Source organism: Aotus nancymaae, unplaced genomic scaffold (assembly GCF_030222135.1).
Source record: "Aotus nancymaae isolate 86718 unplaced genomic scaffold, 86718_ANA_hifiasm-v0.15.2.pri h1tg000036l, whole genome shotgun sequence".
NCBI classification, from domain to species: Eukaryota; Metazoa; Chordata; class Mammalia; order Primates; family Aotidae; genus Aotus; species Aotus nancymaae.
Window position 1 is genome coordinate 55,607,737 of NW_026988450.1, and position 12,599 is coordinate 55,620,335.

Consider the following 12,599-nt stretch of genomic DNA (forward strand, 5'->3'; position numbering starts at 1 on the left):
AGGATCATTTGAGGTCAGGCAGATCATTTGTGGTCAGAAGATCAAGACCAGCCTGGCCAATATGGTGAAATCCCATCTCTACTAAAAATACAAAAATTAGCTGGGCATGGTGGCATGTGTCTGTAATCCCAGCTACTTGGGAGGGAGGTTGAGGCAGAAGAATTGCTTGAACGCAGGAGGCAGAGGTTGCAGTGAGCAGAGATCATCGTGCCACTGCACTCCATCCTGGGCGACAGAGCGGGACTCTGTCAAAAAAAAAAAAAAAAAAGAAAGAAACACCAAAGTCAAATAATATATACAGTTTCCAAAGGACACAACTAAAGTGAAATAACAAAAAATATTAAGAATAAAAGAAATGGCAAGGATATGTCAGGAACAAAGAAATTTAAAATGATGTTGAACACATTAACATGTCCTGAATAGTGTTGCCTAAGTTGTCTTCTAGGGTATTTATAGATTTGGGTTTTACATTTAAGTCTTTAATCCATCTTGATTTAATTTTTGTATCTGGTGTCAGGGAGAGGAGAGATCCAGTTTTAATCTTCTGCATATGGCTAGCCAGTTATCCCAGCAATATTTATTGAATAGGTAATCCTTTCCCCATTGCTTGTTTTTGTTAGGTTTGTCAAAGATCAAATAATCCTAGGTGTGTGGACTTGTTTCTGCATTCTCTATTCTGTTCCATTGGGTCTATGTATCTGTTTTTGTCCCAGTGCCATGCTGTTTTGGTTATTGTGCCCTGTAGTAGTAGAGTTTGAAGTTAGGTAGTGTGATGCCTCCAGCTTTGCTCTTTTGCTTAGGAATGTCTTGGCTATTCAGGCTCTTTTTGATTGCATATGAATTTTAAAATAGTTTTCTCTAGTTCTGTGAAGAATGTCAACGGTAGTTTAATAGGAATAGCATTGAATATAAATCGCTTGGGCAGTATGGCCACTTTAACAATATTGATTCTTCTATCCATGAGGATGGAATTTTTTCCATTTCTTTGTGTCGTCTCTGATTTCTTTCAGTAGTGTTTTGTCATTCTTGTAGAGATCTTCCACCTCCATAGTTAACTATATTCCTAGGTATTTTATTCTTGTTGCTTCTGATTGTATTTATTTGAAACTTCTCTCCTTCTTCTTTATTAGTCTGGCTAGTGGTCTATTTTATTAATTTTTTCAAAACAACAGCTCCTGGATTCATTGATCTTTTGAATGTGTTGGCATCTCGGTTTCCTTCGTTTCTGCTCTGATTTTGGTTATTTCTTGTCTTCTGATGGCTTTGGGATTTGTTTGCTCTTGATTCTCTAGTTCTCTTTAGTTGTGATGTTATGTTAACTTGAGATCTTTCTAACTTTTTGATGCGGTCATTTAGTGCTGTAAATTTCCCTCTTAACCCTACCTTAGCTGTATCTTAGAGATTGTGGTATGTACAACAGCTTTTCCAAAGCAAAAATGGTGCAGACAGTCTCCTTTAACTATAAGGCAAGTCCTCCCCTCACAAGAAATAACCCACAATTAACCCAAAATGAAAATCATGCACACCCCTGGAAATTAATATTTGAAGTACGGTACATATTTACCATATTTACTGACTTCTTTTTCTTTTCTTTTTTTTTGTTGTTTGTTTGTTTGTTTTTGAGATGGAATCTCTGTCACCTGGCTGGTGTGCAGTGGCTCACTGCAATCTCCGCCTCCCGGGTTCAAGTGTTTTCCCTGCCTCAGCCTCCTGAGTAGCTGGGACTACAGGCATGCACCACCACGCCTGGCTGATTTTTTTTTTTTTTTTTTTTGAGACGGAGTTTCGCTCTTGTTACCCAGGCCGGAGTGCAATGGCGCGATCTCGGCTCACCGCAACCTCCGCCTCCTGGGTTCAGGCAATTCTCCTGCCTCAGCCTCCTGAGTAGCTGGGATTACAGGCACGTGCCACTATGCCCAGCTAATTTTTTTTTATTTTTAATAGAGACGGGGTTTCACCATGTTGACCAGGATTGTCTCGATCTCTTGACCTCGTGATCTACCCGCCTCGGCCTCCCAAAGTGCTGGGATTACAGGCTTGAGCCACCGTACCCAGCCCTGATTTTTTATATTTTGGTAGAGTTGGGGTTTCACCATGTTGGCCAGGATGGTCTCGATCTCCCGACCTCATTATCCACCTGCTTTGGCCTCCCAAAGGACTTACTTCTTTTCTTTGTACTGGTTCACCCGATTGTAATAATGTCAACTTAAACTGCTCTTTTAAATGTTCTTATCCTTCACAACTGGTTTCCATATTTTATAGTCTTTTCTTAGCACCTCTTATTACCTAATCTCTGCCTCTTTTCCTACTTGCTTAATCGGTATTCTCTCTTTACACTGTTATGCTGTATCTTTGGTTCTATTTTCTTTGACCCTTCTTTCTCCCTCATCTCTAAATATAGGTTCTCCTTAAGACTTAATAGATTTTTCCCTTTTTAGCATCTTTTCCCAATCTCAATCTTATATCTACTATCACTATTTAGAGTACCCAACCTCTCTCATCCTGATATCTTAACAGGTATATTGAAATTTCCTCCATCTCTGTATCTTTGGAAGGATTTCTGGAGCAACTACTATGTGACAGATAATCTTTTAGATATTTTCATGTATGTGTTATTTCATGCAATCTTTGGAAAAACCTGCCAGGTAGATGTTATTTTCATATTTACAGATAAGGACATGCAGTTTAAGATGTTTAAGTAGCTTGTCTAGTAAATGGATCTCAGAAACTGTATTTAAATCATATTTAAATTCCAATACTGTATTTAAAGTGTATTTAAATTCCAATACTCAAGTAGAGGACTGATGAAAAATAAATTTTAGGAAAACTGTACTTTTGCCCTTTTACTTAGAGAAGACTTCATTTAATAATCAGTTCACTGGAATGAGAAGGAAAATATTTTTAAGTACTTGCTCTGATCCAAGCACTATGCTACATTTTGCATCTGGGATTTAATTTTTTTTGTAACACTAAGCAGGGGTAGACAGGGAAAGAAACTTGGAAAGATCACATAGCTGACAAGTGGCAGGTCAGGGATTTAGTTCTGTGTCTTTTTCTCATCATATCACTCTATATTAATTAATTAGCTGTACTTTTGGGATTAAGTTGCTTTCTCTCCTAGTCTGTACCCAGTTTATTTTTAAAGTGAGATTAGATTGCTTACATCCAAAGCCTCCTTTGGTTCTATTATTATCACAGTCAATAGCCCTAAATAGAGAAGCTGGTTTCTGAGCCAATCAGGTACATTAGTAACAGAGCTGCAAGAGGTTGTTGTGCCTCAAACTCCACCCTCAGCATTCTCATTATACCCAACGTATTCCTTCTGTGATCTCCGTATCGGTCAGAGGCACCATTGTCCGCTGAGATAAGGGGACCAGAGAGCTTCCTGTGACCCATCCTCACCCCTCCGATTCAGACAATTGCCTAGTCCTATCCACTCCTTTGTCCCTCATAACTTTCTAAAGTGGCCACTGCTGGTCTTGAACTCCTGACCTTGTGATCTGCATGCCTTGGCCTCCGAAAGTGCTGGGATTACAGGCTTCAGGCACCATGCCCAGCCTATGATAGTCTCTTGAAATTGCCTGTTTATTATTTGCCTTCCCACTAGGTTGTAATTTCCTTTTAGAGGGAGAGTATGTTCCAAACCCAGTGTTTAGCATAGCAAAGGTGCCTAATGATACTTGTTGAATGAATGAATCAAATACTTTCTAGAAGAGTCATAGTCCCCTTTTGTATCAGCTAATGTCTTTATCACAAAAATATTCTTGGAGCTCATTTCTATTCCTCTCTGTTTCTTGGGAGCATCTGAAAGGAATAATGAGGAAAGAGGTCAGAGACGAGAAGATAATGATGTTTGACTGAAAGAGAACAGAGAGCAAATAAGCTTTGGAGCAGAGTGGGCTCATTCCAAGATCTTTTGGAAGAGGACCAGACCCAGAGGCATGCCCTCAGCTGTGCCAGGTGGGATGCCTTTTGCTGGGGAGGAAAATGTCAAAACCAAATGTGACCCTGGAAGACCTGTTTTCAGGATCCATTTAAAGTTCAAGTTCAGTTTTCCTTACATTGTAGATTCTAAAGAAAACTTTTCCATCTTTATTTGTTCTTTTGCTTTACTTTCCTCTAACAGAGGCAGTGCCTTCTCTGCTCTAAGGGAATCATCTGTTCTTTCATGTGTAGCAGTGGTGTTTATTAGGGCCAGTTCCCCTGCTAAGCAGTGTTTTAGAAATCTGTGTGACCTGTGTGGGTATTTTGTTTTTGTCCCAATGTTTGAAATGCACTATTGTCATTTAGACAGTAGGAAACTTGGGAAGCTGGATGTTGAATCATGTTCAGGAGAGTCTTACATAATAACTAATCATCTTATGTACCGCTGACTTTTTTTTTTCTTTTTGAGACTGAGTCTCACTCTATCACCCATGCTAGAGTGTGGTGGGATCATCTCAGATCACTGCAACCTCTGCCTCCCGGGTTCAAGCCATTCTCCTGTCTCAGCCCCCCAAATAACTGGGATTATAGGCACCTGCTACCATACCTGGCTAATTTATATATTTTTAGTTTCACCTTTTTGGTTAGGCTGGTCTCAAACTCCTGACCTCAAGTGATCTGCCCACCTTGGCCTCCCAAAGTGCTGGGATTATAGGCATGAGCCACTGTGCCCAGCCTGTACTGTTGACTTTTGAAGTCCCTCCAGACATTTATATATGCAAATAATTTATTTATAACTATCTGAAGAAATAACCGAATTCTGTTTTCACATATAGACATGTTTCTTAAAATGCAGTTTATTAACTCATTTGCTGTTCCCTGCTAGAATGCAATGATTGTGAAATAGAGAAAGATTTTACTTAGTTTGATTTGGAAGTCTACCAAGAATTGTCTGTTATTATGGTAAATGTTATCACTGATGACAATGCTGCTTGTGATATTTGAGTTAAAAATGCAATGTACTTGTATCAGCTTGCATTTTTTGGCTGTTTAGATCATTATTGCTTCTATTATTTTACTACAAATTGCTTTCTTTTTATTTATTTATATAATTAGGATGTTCTTTTTTTTAAAGTTATACTTATAAGCAGATTATATTTTCTATAAATTGTATTTTATAGTAGTGAAAAAGGAGTTACATAATTTTTTTTTTTTTTTTTTTTGAGATGGAGTCTTGCTCTGTAGCCCAGGCTAGAGTGCAGTGGCGTGATCTCAGCTCACTGCAACCTCCCCATCCCTGGTCCCGGTTCAGGCAATTCTCCTACCTCAGCCTCCCAAGTAGCTGGGATTCCAGGCACAAGCCACCATGCCCAGCTAATTGTATTTTTTAGTAAAGACGGGGTTTCACCATGTTGGGTAGTCTGGTCTTGAACTCCTGACCTCATGATCCGCTTACCTCAGCCTCCCAAAATGTTGGGATTACAGGCATGAGCCATTGCACACGGCCCACAATATTTTTTAAGTGGATATTTGATCTAATAGGGTTGACAATCATTGATCTACATAGAAGAGCACAATGATTTAAGAGCCAGGACTATGAAATTGTCCGTGGAATGAAATTCCATCTCCGCTACTTGCTGGGAGAACCTTGGGAATTCATTCCTATTCTGTTTTAGTTTTCTCATCTGTGAAATAGTTTACTCATCGTATTGCTATGCTGATTATATAAGTTTATACAACAGAAAGTGCTAAAACCAGCTGGAACCAGCCGGGTGCAGTGGCTCACACCTGTAATGCCAGCACTTTGGGAGGCTGGGGTGGGGGAATCACTTGAGGCCAGGAGCTTGAGACGACCCTGGCCAACATGACAGAACCCTGTTTCTACTAAAAATACAAAACTTAGCTACTCGGGAGGCTGAGGCAGGAGAATTGCTTGGGAGGTGGATGTTGCTGTTAGCCAACATCATACCACTGCACTCCAGCCTGGGTGACAAGAGCGAGACTCCATCTCAAAAACAAAAATAGTGCTTAAATCTGGGACTGGTATATAAAAAATTTTTGGTAAACATTATATACAATTAATATAAGCATTAACTAAACTCTCATTTCTTATCTATTTTTTAATCTTATCTGAAAGCATGTTTTATTTTTTGTTGACTTTCCAAAGTATTTTAATCTTTAAGTGTGAACCATAACTTGTCAAATTCTATTAATATTCTGCAGTTTGAAGTATAAAAATCAGTCACTTAATATTTTTGAAATACGTATATAGAGGGGAGAGTTCATAAACATTCCAGGAAGTTATTGTCAAAGTAATTGATAAATACAGGTTGGAGTTTGTAGGTTTATGTGGATGATAAATTAAGATTTGTGTCTGAGTTGTCTTTTGGAATGGTGACAAATGTGAAGATTAATTGGTGGATGAAAGATGAGAGAGCAAGGTATGAAAGTGAGATGACCTTAATTAATCCAAGAATTCATCTGAGTTCCCTGTGAAGGCAGCCTGTAGATGTCCCCAAACACATGTTGTGTTCACATTTAAAGCTCAGCTTTGCTGAAAGCAGCCATCACATTTATAAATTACCAGCAGCTCCCAAAAAAGGGCTAAGGACAAATCAAGGCAATCAGAGGAGGCCCAGACGAGGGAGGAGAGTCCCTGAAAACACTCATGGCTGCCAAAGAAAAGGAGAAGGAAGAGAGGGAGTCAGGGTTTCCAAGGAAGAGCATCAAGTGTGGGTAAGAGGGCTAAGACACAGATTTGCTTGGTTTAGGCTATGCTAAGATAAAATATATTTTAATTGCAAGTTTGAGATTTAGATTTGAAAAATCCAGACACAAAATTTTAATTATAGAATTTTGTTGGCATATTAAAACATAGGTAATGAATCAGTATAGTCCTTAATTTGGGAAAGATGTTAAAATTATTTAAATGTATTTATGGGCAAAGTAGTTTTTGAGCTTGTCTTCTCCTTTAAAAATCTTCCACAAAGGCCGAGTGTGGTGGCTCATGCCTGTAATCCCAGCACTTTGGGAGGCCGAGGGGGGCGGATCACGAGGTCAAGAGATAGAAACCATCCTGGTCAACATGGCAAAACCCCGTCTCTACTAAAAAAAATACAAAAATCAGCTGGGCATGGTGGCACGTGCCTGTAGTCCCAGCTCTTCAGGAGGCCGAGGCAGGAGAATTGCTTGAACCTGGGATGCGGGGGTTGCAGTGAGCCGAGATTGTGCCACTGTACTCCAGTCTGGTGCCTGGTGACAGAGTGAGACTCTCTGTCAAAAAAAAAAAAAGGCAATTTTATCATTATAATTTATTAACACACGAAAGGCTATAGGGTATACAATGATGCATTTTATTGACAAAGTAAATACTTAGCATTAGTTTATCTCTTTGAGAAGTTCAAGCAAATTCGGTTTTTCAGAATTTGATTCTACAAGTGGGTTCATGTTGCTCCTCTAGCTCTTTCAATTTTGACGATAGGGTTTCGATTTTAGATCTTTCCTTGCTTCTCATGTGGGCATTTATTGCTATATATTTTCCTCTAGACACTGCTTTAAATGTTCTGGTATGTTGCATCTTCGTTCTTGTTGGTTTCGAAGAACATCTTTATTGCTGCCTTCATTTCATCGTTTATCCAGTCAACATTCAAGAGCCAGTTGTTCAGTTTCCATGAAGCTGTGCGGTTCTGAGTTAGTTGCTGAATTCTGAGTTCTAACTTGATTGCACTGTGGTCTGAGAGACTGTTTGTTATGATTTTCGTTCTTTTGCATTTGCTGAGGAGTGATTCACTTCCAATTATGTGGTCAATTTTAGAGTAGGTGTGATGTGGTGCTGAGAAGAATGTATATTCTGTGGATTTGGGATGGAGAGTTCTGTAAATGTCTGTTAGGTTTGCTTGGTCCAGGCTTGAGTTCAAGTCCTGGATATACTTGTTAATTTTCTGTCTCGTTGATCTGTCTAATATTGACAATGGGGTGTTAAAGTCTCCTACTATTATTTTGTGGGAGTCTAAGTCTCTTTGTGAGTCATTGAGAACTTGCTTTATGTATCTGGATGCTTCTGTATTGGGTGCATATATATTTAGGATCGTTAGCTCTTCTTGTTGCATTGATCCTTTTACCATCATGTAATGTCCTTCTTTGTCTCTTTTGATCTTTGTTGATTTAAAGTCTATTTTATCAGAGACGAGAATTGCAATTCCTCCTTTTTTTTGCTCTCCATTTGCTTGGTAAATCTTCCTCCATCCCTTTATTTTGAGCCTATGTGTATCCTTGCATGTGAGATGGGTTTCCTGGATACAGCACACTGATGGGTTTTGGCTTTTTATCCAATTTGCCAGTCTGTGTCTTTTGATTGGGGCATCTAGCGCATTTACATTTAGGGTTAATATTGTTATGTGTGAATTTGATCCTGCCACTTTGATGCTAGCTGGCTGTTTTGCCCATTAGTTGATGCAGTTTCTTCATTGTTTCAATGCTCTTTACCATTTGGTATGTTTTTGGAGTGGCTGGAACTGGTTGTTCCTTTCTATGTTTAGTGCTTCTTTCAGTTCTTGTAAAGCAGGCCTGGTGGTGATGAAATCTCTGAGTACTTGCTTGTTCATAAAGGATTTTATTTCTCCTTCACTTATGAAGCTTACTGCTCAGGGAGCCCACTTTGAGAACCAGTGGGCTATCGCTACCTGTGTGAGCTAATGTCTCTAAGCTTCAGTTTGCTCCAACAACTGGGGTAAAAATAGCTCTACTGCATCTGGTTTCCATGAATGTTAAATGAGATAACCATGAAATGTACTTGCTAGAGTCTAGTGCATCCTCAGAGCTCAATAAATGAAAATTATTATTTAAATCTAAATCCTTCCTTGGAGGGGTTCTCAGGCAACCATCATTCATTCATTCAGCAAATATTTATTAAGCACTTACTACCTGCAGTCCTTCTGGGGCTTAGAATACAACAGGAAACAAGACAGCCCTGTCCCACACTTCAAGGAGCTGACACTCCTGAGGAAGGTGGGAACTCACACCATGAATAAATGTGCAAATAAACAAAATAATTTCAGATAATGATGTTCTGGGAAGAAAACAAAACAAGGTGATATAATAACAACCGCTAGAGAGTTAGGTTGGCCTGTGAGTTCAAGAAATGCCTCCAAGGAGGTGAGCTTTGAGCTAAATCCTGACTAAATCCTGGAGGATGATCAAGACAAAGGAAACATCAATGCAAAGGATTTGAGAGGGGAACATGCAGAGTGAGGAGACAGGAACAAAAATAAATGTAAGGGCAGACCAAGAGCCAGGAGAAAGGTACAAGCAAAACTGTTTAGGGAAGAGTTTCTGGAGAAAGAGTCAGGGCCCCTCCCTTCAACAGTCATGCCTCAAATATTTATTACTTCACTGTGTACTTGGTGTCCCGAGACAGATAGGCCAATGGATGACTCAGGAGAGGTCTGGCCTGACAGAAAAGCAGACACAGAAAGACAAAGATAACCATGAGCTAAAGCCAGAGAGCACTGGCCAGGAGCAAAGGATGAACCCAAGGGTTCTTCACAGTGATTAGGAAAGGGGTAAAATTTTGGCTCTGTTGGAATTTATCTATTCAACTAGCATTTCTTTCTCTTTTAATTCTTTTTTCTTTTTTTCTTTTTTAGTAGAGATGGGGTTTTGCCATGTTTCCCAGGCTGGTCTCAAACTCCAGCTCAAGTGATCCTCCTGCCTCAGGCTCCCAAATTGCTGGAATTACAGACGTTGAAATTTTACACTATGCCAGGCACTATGAGTGGTTGGGGACATGGATGACTTAGTTCTTATCTCTGCCTTTGGGAATTCACATTCTAGTTAGAAAGGCAATGTCCGAGCATGGTTCTCAAACTCTGTAGTGCATGAAAATCATCTGGGACACCTTGGATTGGAGCAGGACTGTAGCTATGACTCAAAATTGAGAAGCCACTAAATTTAAAAATATATTCTGCATGTTACATTTATAACACCGTGAAAAAAGTCAAAAGACATAAAATAAACAAGGAAAATACTGTATATTGAAACTAACATCACAGACAAGAAGGTAATCTCTCTTTCTCTCTCATTCTGTCCTCCCACCTGTATCTACACATAAATTAGGAAGACTGAGCTGGCACAGTGGCCCATGCCTGTAATCCTAGCACTTTGGGAGGTCGAGAAGGGAGGATCACTTGAGGCTAGGAGTTGGAGACCAACCTGGCCAACACAGCAAGACACCTCATCTCTTTAAAAAAAAGAAAGAAAGAAAAAAGCGGGGCATGGTGGCTCACAACTGTAATCCCAGCACTTTGGGAGGCCAAGGCAGGTGGATCATGAGGTCAGGAGTTCGAGACCAGCCTGAGCAACGTGGTGAAACTCCGTCTCTACTAAAAATACAAAAATTTGTCAGGCATGGAGGTGCACGCCTGTAATCCCAGCTACTCAGGAGGCTGAGGCAGGAGAATCGCTTGAACCCGGGAGGCGGAGGTTGCAGTGAGCTGAGATCATGCCACTGCACTCCAGCCTGGGTGACACAGCAAGACTCCATCTCAAAAAAATAAATAAATAAAAAAGAAAAAAGAAAAAAAAGATCTACAACATAATAGAAAAATGAGCAAAGCATATGAAAACAGTACAGGGAAATGAAATAGAAATGACCTTTAAACACATGGAAAGAAGTTTAATCACACAGTAACATAAATGCAATTTTAAACTACCCCTACACTGAGATGCCATTCTCTACCCATCAGACTACCAAGTTGATGCTACGGCTGTGGGGAAACAGGGACTCAGACACACTCATACATTGCTGGTGAGAATATAATTGGTATAACCACTATGGAAGGCATTCTGGCAAGATCTATCAAAATTTCAAGCACAATATATTCTTTGATCCAGCAATACCACCTCTGGGATTCTAAACTACAGATCTACTTGACCATGATTGAAATTATGTATGTACAAGGTTATTCTCTGAAGCTATATTTGTAATAGCAAAATACTAGAAACAACACAAATGTCCAACAAGACGGGGCAGGTCAAGTAAATTATGTTCTAGTCACATGAGGGAATGGCACTAAGAAAAAAGAGTAAGTACTCTGTACTGATCTGGAGAAGACATCCAAGATCTATTGTTCAGTCAAAACAAGGCAGGGGCAGGGGCAGGGGCAGGGCACAGTGGCTCACACCTGTAATCCCAGCAGTCTGTGAGGCCAAGGCAGGAGGATTGCTTAAGACGAGTTCAAGACCAGCCTGGGCAACATAGTGAGACCCTGTCTCTACAAAAAGACAAAAATTAGCTGGGTGTGGCAGCACACGTCCCAGTTACTCAGAAGGCTAAGGTGGGAGGGTCCCTTGAGCCCAGGAGTTCCGGCTGTAGTGAGCCATGATTGCACCACTGCACTTCAGTCTGAGTGTCAGAGCAAGACCCTGTCTCTAAAAATATAAATAAAATAAGGCCAGGTGTGGTGGCTCATGCCTGTAATCCTAGCACTTTGGGAGGCTAAGGCAGGAGGTTTGCTTGAGACCAAAAATTTAAGACCAGCCTGGGCAACATAGCAAGACCCCCATCTCTACAAAAAATGTAAATTAAGCCAGGCATAGTGGTGCGTGCCTGTAGTCCAAGCTACTCGCAAGGCTGAGGTTCACTTGAGCCCAGGAGGTCAAGGATCAGTGAGCCATGATAGTACCACTGCACTCCAGCCTGGGCAACAGAGTCAAATAAATGTCTCAAAAAATAATTTAATTAAATAAAAAATAAAAATATTCTGAGAGTCCATAGCTTCCCCAGGCTGCCAAGGAAATTCATGGCACAAAAACAGCTACAAACCTCTGTTCTAAACAGCTATGTCTTTGCATTAGTGTCCTTTCTGTATGATCATTTGTATTGGCTTTTTGAGACAGGATCTTGCTCTGTTGCCCAGGCTGGAGTACAATGGTGTGATCATGGCTCACTGCAGACTCAACCTGCTGGGCTAAAGTGATCCTCCCATCTCAGCCTCTTGAGTAGCTGAGACTACAGACATATGCCATCCAGCCTGGCTAACTTTTTTTTTTAAGAGATAGGATCTTGCTATGTCACTCAGGCTGATCTCTTAATTCCTGGGCTCAAGCAATCCTCCTGCCTCAGCCTCTTTAGCTAATTCCCACGCAGGCTTCAGACCTCAGCTCACTTGCTTAAACTCCAGAGACCTTCCTAACCCTCCAGGTCTGGGAGAGAGGGCTTGTGTTTCCTCCTTCAGCCCACTGTGCTTTCTTCTATTTCTTAGCTTCATGGGTACAAGTTCCTCCCCTGACAGGGCTGTGATCCCTCAGGGGAAATGGACCATGTTGATTTCTGTGTCCCCATGTCATAGCAGAGTATCCTGGTACATATGGATGCTCAGAGTACATGCTTTTTTCTTTCTTTCTTTTCTTTATTCAGATAACATAACCTCTTTCTTTAAAGTTTTGCTTAGTATTTTGTTATTGTGGTAAAATGTACATAACATAAAACTTACTATGTGAGTCATTTTTAAGTGTACGGTTCAGTGGCATTAAGCACATACATACAGTTGTGCAAATCAGCACCACCATCCATCTCCAGAACTTTTATCATCTTCCCAAACTGAAATTCTGTACACATTAAACACTAACTCCCCATTCCCTGCGCACCCCTCAAGCCTCTGGCAACTGTCATTCTA